Source organism: Meriones unguiculatus, chromosome X, assembly GCF_030254825.1.
Source record: "Meriones unguiculatus strain TT.TT164.6M chromosome X, Bangor_MerUng_6.1, whole genome shotgun sequence".
In the NCBI taxonomy this organism is placed as follows: Eukaryota; Metazoa; Chordata; class Mammalia; order Rodentia; family Muridae; genus Meriones; species Meriones unguiculatus.
Window position 1 is genome coordinate 158,411,808 of NC_083369.1, and position 13,928 is coordinate 158,425,735.

Below are 13,928 nucleotides of genomic sequence, written 5' to 3' on the forward strand. Positions count from 1 at the left end.
TGTACCAGGTTGCTGTTTTTTTTGTTCATGCATCCATTCTGTTAGTCTGTGTCTTTTCATTGGAGAGTTGAGTCCACTGATGTTTAGAGAGATTAATGACCAGTGGCTGTTAGATCCTTTGATTTTGAGGTTGGGTGCGGTCATAAGGTTGTGTACTTGATTGTTGTTTATTTTACTGTAGTGAGGTTAATTATTTCCTGTCTTTTCTTGAAAGTAGCTAGTTTTCTTGGGTTGTATTTTCCCTTCTAGTGTTTTCTGTAACACTGAATTTGTGTGTAGGTATTGTTGAAATTTGTTTTTTTTAATGAATATCTTGTTTTCTCCGTCTATGAGGACTGAGAGTTTTGCGGGGTATGTCTGTAGCCTGGGCTGACAACTGTGTTCTCTTAGGGTCTGCATGATATCTGTCCAGGCCCATCTGGCTTTCATAGTTTCTGTTGAAAAGTCAGGTGTGAGTCTAATGGGTTTGCCATTATATGTTACTTTGCCTTTTTCCCTTGCAGCTTTTAGTATTTTTTCATTGTTCTGTATACTTATTGTTTTGATTATTATGTGGCAGGAGGATTTTCTTTTCTGGACTACTTCATTGGGTGTTCTGTAGGCCTCTTGAATTCTTATTGGCCTCTCCTTTAAGTTGGGGAAACTTACTGGCCTTGGAGCAGGGAATATTCTTTGTCCTCTATTCCTATTATTCTTAGGTTTTGTCTTTTTATGTTGTTTTGAATTTCTTGGAAAGTCTGTGTCAGGAATATTTTAGATTTAACATTGTATTTGACAGATACATCTATTTCTTCCATTGTATCTTCCACACCTGAGATTCTTTCTTCCATTTCTTGTAGTCTATTGGTTATGCTAACCTCTGTAGTTCCTGTTTTCTTCCCTAAGTTCTTTTTCTCCACAATTTCCTCCATTTGTGTTTTCTTTAAATTTTTAAATTCTATCTTCAGATCTTGGGCCATTTTGTTGATTTCCTTCACCTGTCTGACTGTATTTTCCTGTTTTTCCATCAATTCTTTCAGCTGTTTGTTTGAAAAAAAAAACAAAAACATGTTTCTTTTATTTCATTCAGTGATTTAAGCATTTCCTTTCCTTTCTAAAGGCCACAAACTGGCTGTAACTTCCTCTGTTTCTTTATGGATGGCCATATTGTTTGAGTTTATCTTCCTCTAGGTTTTTAACGTATTTTATTTGTTTCCTTTGTTATCATCTTCATGAGCATAGTTGTTAGGTCCTCTTCTTGGATTTCAGTTATGCTGGGGTGTCCAGGGCTACTTGCCCCTGGATAACTGGGTTCTGGAGATGCCATATTATTCTGTCTTTTGTTGGCTGAGCTTTTATGCTGGCCTCTACCCATTGGGCTATCTTAGGTGTTTGGGGTTTAGTTTCTGGTGGTTCCTGGGGATCTTGTGGTGGAGAGAATCCCCTTGGCAGAAAGCTGGTTTTTCTTGAGGGAAGTCTTCTCAGCTTTTTGGGTATAGTCACTGGATGGCTGACGTTTTTCAGGAGTTGCAGCTGCTCCCCTCAGGGATAGAGACCTGAGTGGTAACTGTGGTCTTTGTTCATTGAGAGGGTTCTCCTCTCACCCAGGGAAGTCCTGAAGACAGCTGCCCTGCTTCTGGGTTTCTGGCTGTAAATTTAATGATCTGCTGCTGTGACCTTTGTGTCCCTTGTTTTGTTCAGTTTTGTTAGGGATAACTAGTTGCCCCGTGGATCCTTATCTGGGGGTTGATCTTGGGGATTACTGGCTTTTGTAGGTCTGAGGTTGGAGCTCTGTGTCTCAGTCCCAAGAGGTAGTCTGTGGTGGGTGGGTACTTCTTTCTTGAAAACAGCAGGCTATCTGGTGCACAGCAGGTCCCTGGGTTGGGCCGGTCTGTGGGACCTATTCCAGGGATATGCTGCATGGCCTAAGTCTGTCCGCTTTGCTTAGGTCCCTGTGAGGATTTCTCCTGACAGTGACTCCCAGTCTCTGTTGCCCTGGGGCACACAGTTGGAGAGCTGGCACACAGCATCTCTTTGTGAATGCTGCTGGAGCCCAGTTCAGCAATGGCGTCTCAGAGCCATTGGTCTGAGTCTTTTTCCAGGGAAGGACTGGATGATTTAAGTCAGTACAGTTTCCTTCCTTCCCTGTAGATTCTTTCGCAGCAGGGACTCCAGGTCTGTGGTATTTATTTTTGTGTCCACCAATCAGCTTGGAAAGGTGATTAGGTCATGCAAGTGTGTGGCTCTAGAATGGGAACTAGTGCCTGTACAGCCCAGGATCTCTTCCAGGTTTCGCTGGGTGAACTGTGAGTTGTCCCAACTGATTCCCACAATGTGGGGGTTTCCTCTCACCTGGGAAATATAATCACTGTTGCTTTAGGGCCCAGAGTTCAGTCTCTTGGTCTCTGTACAGGAAATGTTGTCCTGCTCCTCAGAGGCCCTGTTCTCCTGGTGCTGCCATCTTGTCTCTCTGCTCTATTGATTTCTTAAAGTAAACCTTGAATCAAATTTGTTTGGAAGATGTTAGCGCTGCATTATAATATAATATCCTTGAGGATAACTGAAAATGAGATTTTTTGTTTCTGAAACAGGATCTCACACTGTAGCATTCGCTTGCCTGAAACTTACTATATAGACGAGGCTGGCTTTGAAATCAGAGATCCATCTAAATTTCAGCTTTCTGAATGGTAGGATTAAGGGTGTGTGCCACCATGCCAGGCCCTAGAAATTGGAATCTTAATATGAGATTTTCATGGAAATCAGGAGATGCTGAAAGAATAAAAAACCTCACAGAAGGAGCTGAGTAAGTGTTCTGGAATCAAGGGTCTTTAAGTGATCTCAGCCATGGAAATTCATAAAGCTGTACCAATTCTGTAGCTGAGACTCAGCTACAGTTGCAGATTTTGGATCTTTGCTCCATGACTGGCTTATCTTTCCTTCTCATTTGAAGCTCTGGGGAGGTATGATGCCTGCTGAGCTACTACACACTTATTGCCTAGAGGTCTTCACGGTGTTACTATATGAATTAACAATCTTCACACAGGGTGCTAACATGTTGGATTAGTTACTTTTCTTATCACTGTGAGAAAATGAGTTGTGGTAACAACAAGGGGAGGATTGGTTTCTTTCAGTACATCCTTTTGAGGGTTACACAGTCCTCCATAGTGGGGAAGGCATGTTGGGGTTCTTGGAGGCAACAGGACTCTGAGGCTGCTTCCTTTCTCCTATGGATTAGGAAAGAACACCTCTGATACACCCTCAACCACTCACTTATTGCAACTCAATGGATACCACCTCTTAAAGGTTCCAACATACTTCCCTGATAGATCTCACAGCAAGGGACCAATTTTAAACACGTGCTTGTGAAGGACAGCTTGCACGTAAAACCATAACACATGTGTTGGCTTATATTGAATTGGGAGTAGTAATAAAATGCAGAGTATTGTGGCACCACACAGTCTGAGCTCTGCTTTCTTCATTAGGGACAATATGAGAACCTTCCTCCTGGGAAGGGTTTGTAAGTTATCTGAAACCTGGGAAGAGGGATTACTGTTAGCACTGTTTTGGGTCTTACCTTGAGAAGGTAGTTGAATTGGCAGTGTTTTACTGTATGGAGGGAGAGAACTACGGAAGATGCAGAACATTAATGCATCAGTAACAGGGAGATGGAGGCCCAAGAAGAAACTGTTTTGAGGTACCTGGGTGGAAAGGAGAGTACTGTCATGGGACCTGAGCTATGGAAATTAGAAAGGAGGAAGAGGTCCCGTATACAGTGGATAGTATAGAGTTTAGTGGATAGACCTGGAAAAATTATCACTGGTTTTGGAATACCATTGTAGCCTTAGGGATAGCAGTCTGTATTTCATGATGGAAATAAAACCCAGCTGGCAGGAGTTGAAAGAATGAGTGGAGGTTCCAAGTAGAGAGGATGTGGCAGAAAGATTGTCTTTAGAAGGTTAAGGGGAAAAAAAAAACATCTCTGTTTTTAATGGCCAATATTTGGTTACATTTTAGCTGAGGTCCAGATTCTGATATCAGGGTAGATGGAAATCCCACGTAATCAAGAGTTTTGAAAATAATGCGACAGCAGTTGTATTAGTTCTGCATCAGTCTTCATTCAGTTTGTAAGTAAAACTGAAGTGATGTTTAAATTGATATAAGACTATGATTTTAGGTAAAGGTAAATTAGTTACTCAATACCAACTTTAATACAATACTGACAGGGACAATGGTTTATCACACGGAGGCACAGAACTTTGTGATAAAAGTGAGTAAATTGTGGGGACGGTGTGTTCTCAAAGGGTGAGATAAAATTCAAGAAAAAATTGTTAAAGATACTTAGTTTGAGGTCTGATGAGGTAGAGACCAGTGGCAGTCTTTGCAGAACACAGGTAGTAGGTCCTGGAGAGGAGAAATAGACCATGGGAGGCAGGCTGGTGTGGACATGGATCACATTGGAATAGCAGAGTGGAGAGCTGACTTTGACTACATCTAATGGCCTCCCATTTTCTTCACTAAATAAACTCACCAAGCTTAAAAAGCTTAACATGAATAAAGACAAAGTGGATGATCCTTTTAGAATAACTGAAACAGGTTGACTGAAGAATTCTGAACATAAGGTAGGTGGCACTGAGAAAGACCAGGTGATGAATTCATGGCAGTGATCTTTTACCCCATTGACTGTTAGGGTAGTAGCATGGAAAGTGGACTGTGATACTGATGAAAGGCCATGGCTTTGCTGGTAAGGGTGGTGGAAAGATAGGCTTATAAAGGGAATCAAGGGCAATTGAGGCCTTTTAAGAGATTCTCGGGTACGTTTGTCCGGGAAGAAGAAAAAAAATCCCAAGGAAAGATTCAGAGAATTAGATAATCTTTAAAAGTGAAGCCTTCAGATAGTGTGTTCTATAAGAAGACAACAGGCATTTCTGCTGCAATGCCAAATGCATTGTGGAGAAAACCTTGTTTTCCATACAACTGTGCAGTAGAAATAACAGGACCCTGGGAGGGTGAGGCTGGGGTAATTAAATAGGAGTGTGGAACTTTGTAACAAAACAGCTGTCACAGTTCTAAAGATCTGCAAGCCTAGGTCAGTCCCCACTGGTATTTGTGCTAGCATTGCACTTGTCTGACTCTGAAGCCTTAGATTCTTCTTGAAGGTGTGTTCTTGACACCTACTTAATTGAAATAAAAAGCCTCTTTAAAAACAAAAGAAACCCAAAACCCCAAACAGGAACTACTCATGTTAGAATGTTAGAATGGCTAAATTTTAACCATAACCTGAGAGTGTGCCAGATATTGGTGTGGCTACCTAATAACAAAACCTCCAATTATTGTTAGCGGAGATGCACAATGATATAGCCACTTTGGAGATGGTTGGCTGTACTAACACAGCAAACTATATGTTTATCCTACTTCCCATTAGCAGTATACCCAAATATTTACCTAGCTCATCAGAATACCTAAACCTTCCCTGCTGGTCAGTGTTTGCACCAAATTTACTGATTTAAAGTGGTAACAACCAAGATATCTTTCAGTAATTAGTGAGAGATGGGCTCAAGAGACCCAAGAAGTTTGATGTAATGGGATATGATCAATGACTAATGAAGTGAGCCATTAGGTCATGCAGACATGTCGAATTTGAACTCCGTATTCCTAAGTGAAGTCAACCTGTCTAAAAGGACTAAGTAGAAAGGGTAAAAGAGGAGAGGTAGTGAAAAAGTGTGGTTGTCCAAGGAATGGGATAAAATAGACTAAGCATAGAGGGTATTATCAGACAGTAAAATATCTTGTGTGCTTGTGGTACTGTAGTTGTGGATACATGGCATTGAGTCTTACACAAACCATAGAACTTTATAATACCGAGAACTGTAATGAACACAAATTTTAAAAATCATTTAGGAGACAGGCAAAAAATCCAGGGTAGAATGCAGAATGTGATTTTTATATTTTAAGTAGCATTTCAATGCATTCTGGCTAAATGGCTTACTGCTGTGCTATTTTCCTAGCCTGTTTTAATTTTTTGAGACAGGGTCTATATAAGTTGCCTATGTAGTCTTTGGTTTTGCAAGCTGCCTCCTTCAGTACACTAAGTAGCTGGGTGACAGGTCAACATTACCAGGCCCAGCTTGACAATATAATCTAGGCACTTTACACCCTTTCTCGTTTCCTTTGTCCTCTCCACTCACCTTTCTCCTTTGTACTTTTTGATGGGACAGCAGCTCTGAAACTGTGATTCACAACCCCTTTGGGGGTCAAATGAGTCTTTCACAGGAGTCACATATTAGATTACCTGTATATTTATATTATGATTCATAAATGTTACAGAAATATGGTTATGAAAAAGCAATGAAATAATTTTATGGTTGGGGTTCACCACAACATGAGGAACTCTGTTAAAGGGTTTCAGAATTAGGAAGGTTGAGAACCACTGTGATAGGGCCTCATGTAGCCCAGGCTGTCCTTGAAGTCACTATGTGTAGCTGAAAGCAACTTTGAATTCCTAATTTTCTGCTTCTAATTCCCAAGTGCTGAGATTGTAGATGTAACCCTCTACCCAACTTGATAAAATAATCTTCATTGCATAACATATTTGAACTATCCTCAGGGAAGGGGAGAAATATTGACCTCAGTAACTTTTGAATTAATGAAGTCTAAGAAAAGCAAACTATATTTTGAACTCTAGTTGATAAAAGTCATATCCTATGGAATTGTGGGCTAATTTTCTAATGCCAGTTCTGATTCTGCTATCTTCCCAAACTGCTGGACATATGTCCTGGAAGTGAATGGGTGAATCTGTACTCACATAGGAAACCTTCTTAACACCTCGAACCTGTGTCCCTTGCCTTGTTGCCCTAATGGCTTAACATAGTGACATGCTGTGCACTTTAGGGATATACTTCTGTTAAAATATCAGATCTTTCTGTTTAAGGGCTTTCCATATTGCTAAGCTTTTAACATTTGTCAGAGTATTGAGAAAAGCTGTGTTGTGTTATAGACGAAGTGACATGTTGATTCTGCTAGCACTATTCCCATATTTAAATTCAAGTGAGCTAAGTCATATTTAAGGAATATATTCTGTTGTAGGACAGGCTTGGTTAGGATTTAGTATTTCTGAGGTGGAATTGTTGCAGGTAGTTGCCAAAATCTAGACTGTGGGTCTAAGATGGAGTGCTTAAAGTAGGAGTAAAAAGCCCATGATTGGGGTGTCACCGCAACCTGAGGAACTGTATTAAAGGGTCATAGTTGTGTAAAGTTTGAACTGACCTAGAGCATTGTATGTGTTAGGCAATGCTCTACCATTGAGCTACAACTCCATCCCCTCTGTGACTTTTAAATTTGATAATGAATCAACTCATTTACATTTTCACATTTACAGAGCTTTCTAAAATGTTTTACAAGAACGTAATTAACAAAGGCTCTTAATATATTTAAGAGTGTGATGAATTTTTGGATATTTTGTGTAATGAAAACATGTATAGGATTTTAATTTGCATGGATTTAGCATGATTTTACCAATCTGGAACAAATTTGGACAAATGCAAGTGTGTGTGTGTGTGTGTGTGTGTGTATGTTTGTGTGTGTGTGTTTGTGTGTAAGTGTGCGTGGACGAGTATCTCGAGGGACAGAGTGATGGCCAATGTTGAATCCTTGAGTGTGTGGGAGAGGCTCTGCACTGTATATGTCGCAGGCGCTAGTGATGATCGCAGCGCAATTTTTGGCATTAACTGCCTTAACTCCTCAATTAGACCCACAGAGCAGGAACTTCAATATCCCAAGTTGCCCCTCTGTTTCCCAAAGTGGGTATATGGGTGGGAGGAGGTTCGATGCCTGGCTTTTGTTTTAGAAGGACCCAGGATCTGGGGAACTGCAGATTCTCAAGGTTGCACTCACTTACAGGCAGGTCACTTGGCAGAGATCGGGGTATCCGGGATCTCTGCTCTCTGGTTTGGCCCTGCTTCTTTGATGTGCTCCGCCAGCTCCGTGCTGCTGTCACTGCCAGGTTATGAGGTCTTGCTGCAGCGTCAGTGATCGCGATCCTGTGGCGCTAGTATGGCGTCTAGCAGACTAGGGCCCTGGGAGGATGGTGCAGCTTGCCACGCGGCTGGGACTCCGAGACAGGTACTGTTGTCATTTGCGGCTAAAGGGCTTGGAGCTCCGACTCAGCAGCTGCAGACCCCAGGCAGTTAGTTCTGTGTTGAGAAAGATGAGTCCTCTGTGCTGAGGATGAAGGAGGTTGTTGTTTTCCTGGGTTAGAGGTCCTTCCACTCACCAACTCAGATGGTTAGCTCTTCCACAGCTCAGAAACTGTGTGTGCTGTTGCCATCTTGGCGCCGCCCTCACCCAAACTGTGTAGCCCAGGCTGGCCTCGAACTCGTGATCCTCCTGCTTCTGCCTCCTTCAGCAAATCCTACTGGTGTGCGCCACCACAAATGGCCAGTTTTGTCTTACTAGCTGACTTCATTGGCTCTCTGTGGTCTTAGGGCTGAGTCTTGCTTTTTTCTTTATAAAAATGTTTTCATGGTAAACTTGTGAAATGGCTCATTGCAAGTCAAAGAAATTGAGTTCAGTGCTCAGAACCCACAGTAGAAGGGAAGAACTGAGTCCAGGGTGTTGTCCTCTGATACATACTCGCCTTTTCATTGTAGTTATTGTTGGTGTTTTTCCTGCATGTATGCCTGTGTGATGTTGACAGATCTTGGATTTGCAGATGGTTGTGAGCTGCCATGTGGTTGATGGAAATTGAAAACTCTTCCTCTGGAAGAACAGTCAATGGGAGGGAGGAGAGGATTGGGAGGGAGTAAGGGAGGGGGCTACAGCTGGGACATAAAGTGAAAAAAAAGCTATAATTAATATAAAAATAATTTTTGAAAAAAAAGAAAGGTTAAAAGCTTTACTCATCAGGGCCTCTATAATATTACCAGTAGTATTGTGGTATCTCATTTCTTAAGAGAAAAATACGGAGCTGTACTTCTCAATAGACTGTTATTGACTCAAGAATTATGGAACAAGCCAGGCACAGTGCCACCACCTGTAATCCCAGCACTGGAGGTGGCAGCGGCAAGTGGATCTCTGGGTTTGAGGCCAGCCTGGTCTACAAAGTGAATCCAGGGCAGCCAAGGCTCCAAAGAGAAACCCTGTCTTAAAACAAAACAAAACAAAACAAAAAACAGAAACAACCAAACCAAAAAATTGTGGATTAATCTTTATTCACAAATGAGAAGAATATATCAAATAAAAGAATTATAAATTCTTGATGAGATTTGCGTATTAATGTAGTTTATTTAATAGTATGCCATCATACAAATATCCCCAGTTTAAAAAGTTGTCTGTTTTGCAAAAGAATGTATAAGAATGTTACAAATTAAATACAGATTTAGATCCGATACAATTAAGATAATTTTCTCATGTGCTTCCAATCCAGAATAGCTGAAAATTATAGCCTTAAATTTCTCTAGTTTATGAAATGGAGAGATGATTCATTAGTTCTTGTAGCGGATTTGGGTTCGATATCCAGCACCGACAAGACAAACTCACAATGTCCTATAATAACTGCAGTTCCAAGGGATCAAACATGTTCTTCTGACCTTTAGGCAACAGGCACAGAGGTGGTATACATACATGCAGGCATTCATTCACTCACACATGAAAAAAATCTTTTTAAAATATCTTAAAAAAATTAACAGCCACGGCCCATACTCATTGTGGTCAGAGTCTGAATTTTTTATTATTAATTACAGTTCATTCATTTTTATCCCAGCTGTAGCCTCCTCCCTCATCCCCTACCAATCCCACTCACTCTCCCTCATCTCCTCTCATAGCCCTCCCCATGTCCACTGTTAGAAGAGGTCCTCCTCCCCTTCCATCTGGCTGTAGCCTATCAGGTTTCATCAGAAGTGGCTGTAATGTCTTCCTCTGTGGCCTGGTAAGGCGACTCCAGAGCCAGCCACTGATTTCATGTCAGAGACATTTCCTGTTCCCATTATTAGGGAACTCACTTGGAGACTGAATTTCCATGGGCTAAATCTGTGCAGGGGTACTAGGTTATCTCCATGCCTGGTCCTTAGTTGGAGTATCAGTCTCAGAAATGACTCCTTTGCCCAGATTTTTTGGTTATGTTGCTCTCCTTGTGGCGCTCCTGTCCTCTCCAGGTTTTTCTCTCTCCCCCTTCCTTCATTAGACACCCTGGATTCTGCCCAAAGTTTGGCTATGAGTCTCAGCATCTGCCTCGATGCCCTGCAGGGTAAAGGCAGAGGTCCTCTGTGGTAGGCTCTTGTCCTGTTCCTTTTTTTCTCCCTTTCCGATTTCTATCCTGTTGGCTTTTCTGAGAAAGTTTTGACCATCTTAATCAGGGACGACCTTCCTTAGCTTCTGACCTTTTTTTCTTGAAAACTTTTTTAGATGAGAGTTTTCTGTGTAGCCCTGGCTTTCCTGGAACTTACTCTGTAGACCAGGTTAGCCTCTAACTCACGGAGATCTGCCTGCCTCTGCCTCCCCAGTGCTGGGATTAAATGTTTGTGCCATCAACACCTGGCTAGATTCTGAACTCTTAATACAACCAAGAGATAGTGCGAAGTGTTTTTTGTCTAGCTACCAACCCCTGGCTAGATTCTGAACTCTTAATACAACCAAGAGATAGTGCGAAGAGTTTTTTTTGCTAGCTGCAGTTATTTTGCACATTCAATTCATTGTAATATTAAATGTTTTGTCACTTCTTCAGTTACTTGAAATGATGAGAACAGAAATTAAATTTCACCTAAGAGTCTTATTTTCACCTAATAAAGATATTCACTAGAAAAATCACATCTGTCCTTTGTTTTTCCCATTTCACATGTAGATCATTGTAAAACTCTCAATGTTGAAGCATCTGTTCAAGCCACGCATCTGATACCAGCAGCCTGTGGGATTTATTATTTTGAAGTAAATATTGTCAGGAAGGGAAGAGACAGGTAAGTGTAAATTTTGGTTGCCCTAATCATTTTTTATTCCTGGATAATTATGTTTGAAATGATTAATAAATGTATATGATATAATTAGAAAGTTGTAATCTTGAAAATGTTGGTTTTGGAAAAAAAGGCTCTAAATGTTACAGTACAAAAGATTGGTTCTTTTAAGTACTGGTTGAATTAAAGCTTGAGCTCATGGCTGTTACAGTCTTTCTGGCAGGGTCTTTATTAAAACTGAGAGTTGAGGGTTAAGTAATGGATTGGCTCATTTTTTTTCTGAATTCTGTGGAGAAGCTGGATCTTCTAAAACTTCCTTACCCAGAGCCAGTACGTGGCTTGTGTGTATTTTAAATTGCTTGGGGTTCAGGATCTGAGGTATTGCTTGGAAGGTGGATTGCTTCTAAGATTTTGATTGAGAGCTTCCTAGGAGGTTTGTATTTTGTATGGAAGCTTCAGAGTACAAACAATTGTTGATTGTAGAACCAACTTTGGTTTATTGCTTATTCTAAGAATTGATGTGCTGTGATATGTATGTATATCAGAATCACTTGTGTGACTATTAAAGTATGTTCTTGATCTTCACCAAAATATTCAGTAGGAAGGCTTTGGTAATGGTGTAGGCATTTTGAGAAAGGTCCCTGAGGAATTTTGGTGCATATCCCTATTTAAGAACTAATTCTCTAAAGTCATATTATTTTCTAATTCTTCATTGGGACATAAGAGTCATTAAAAAAAAAAAAAAACAAAAACAAAAAAAAAAAAAAAACATAGGATCATTTGTCCAGCCATCAAGATTATTGCACACTTCAGGTAAGTTAACCTGCATTTGAATGCCTCTTGTTGATCTTTCTGTGTTTAATTGACAAAAGTAAGTGTCCAATACATTTTTCTTCTCTTTACTAGATTTATACTCTGCCAATAGTACCAAAAATAGAAGGGGGAAAGCTTGGGCTACTCCTAACACTTCTTAACTGCCTGTTTTGCCAAGGTGATCAAACCAAACATAAAACCAGAGTTATGACTAGGAATTTTGAACACTTTCTAAAAGTATTTATTGGCCTTTTGTATTATTTTAGAACTCTGTTCAGTTGTATAGCACATTTGTTGTATCACTTTATTAATATTTACTATTTATTTATCCTTTAGTAAAGCTGCTGTTAGTCCCAAACAGCTTTTTAACCAAAATCACCTCACGGAGACTTTGATTTATTTTGTTAACCTAGAACACAATGCTGGGCAATAGTTACTCCATCCTAAACCTCCAAGCCCGCATAGTTCCTCCCATTCAGATTTTACCCATTATACTTGCTTTTAGTGATATCTTAGGTCCAGTTCATTTCTGCACATGGTTTCCAAGACCTCTCTTCCAGCCTCTCTGTCCCAGCTTCTGCTCCTGCCACTTCTCCTCCTCCTCTCCTTTGGCTCCTCCCCTCTCCCTCCTACTCCTTCCTCTCCTCCCACCCTGAACCAGGATGTCCACCCTATCCTCTACATGGCCCAGCATTGTGGCTGGTTGTTTTAATTGACAAATTGGAGAACAAATGGTGGCATGTTTACACAAACTTGATACAGGTGATACTTAGAATAAACATCACAATGCAATGTTGGGATTGAACCCAGGTAGTTGGGGGAGAGAAATCAGCATTTGAATGAACAATGGTAAGGTTCCAAAAGAACATTATACCAACATTTTGCACTTTAAGTCCAATAAAAGGCTCCTTCTCTTTCAATACAATGATAATTATGAAATTATGAAAACTCTTAGGTAAAATCTGCATGTGAAATATCCAGTCTCTGTGTATTTAGCAACTCAGGTGAAAGTCATGTCCTAATTCCATCATGATGTCATAATACCATTATGGTATCATAATATGATAGTGATGTCATAATTCCATACTGATGACATAATCCCTTTATGAATTCATATTCTATTATGATGCCATATTTCCATTCTGATATGATTATTCCATTATGATGATATAACATAATTCCTTAGTGAAGTCATAATCCTTTTATGAAATCATAATACCATTGTACACTTTCATAATTCCATAAAAATGTCATAATTCCTTTCTGATGCCAAAATTCCATTGTGATGTCATTATTCCATTATGATGTCATAATCCCATTATGCTGTCCTAATTCCTAGATGTCATAATACCACAAAGAAATAATGGAATTGTGAAGTCATAATAGACTTGTGATATCATAGAATCCATAAGGTTATCATGAGAGAATACAGATGTCATAATATGATTATAATGAAATGATAACTTCATAATTCCATTGTGAAGACATCCCATTATGATGTCAAAATTCCATTCAGATGTCGTAATACCATTATGATGTCGTAATTCCCTTATGATATCATACTACCATTATAGTTTCATAATTCCATAATGAATACATAGTAACATTTTGATGTCAAAATTCCATTGTAATGTCATACTTCCATTAAGATGTCATAATTCTATTATGAAGTTATAATTCCACTGTGATAATGTTACTCTATTATGATGTTATAATTCTAATATAAAGTCATACCTCTTGATGTCATAATTCCATATGATATCAAAATAGCATGACAATGTCATAATATGATTACAGTGTCATAAGTCGATTATGATGTCATTATTCCATTATAAATTTATATTTATACTGTGATGTCAAAATTCCTTTTAGATATCATAACATCGTGATGTCATCTTTCCATTGTGATGTACCAGTGTGCTGTAATAATTCCATTGTGATGTCATAATTTCAAGGTGATGTCATAATACCATGAAGAAATAATGCAACAGTGATGTCACAATATCCTTGTGATATCATGGACACCATATGGTTATAATGGGAGAATAAAGATGTCATAGAATCATTATAATGAAATGATAACTTTAGGATGTCATAATCTATTGTGATGTCATATGATCATAGTGATGTCATAATTGCATTATAATGTCATAATTCTACTTTGAGGTCAGAGAATCCATCAGGATGTCATAACTG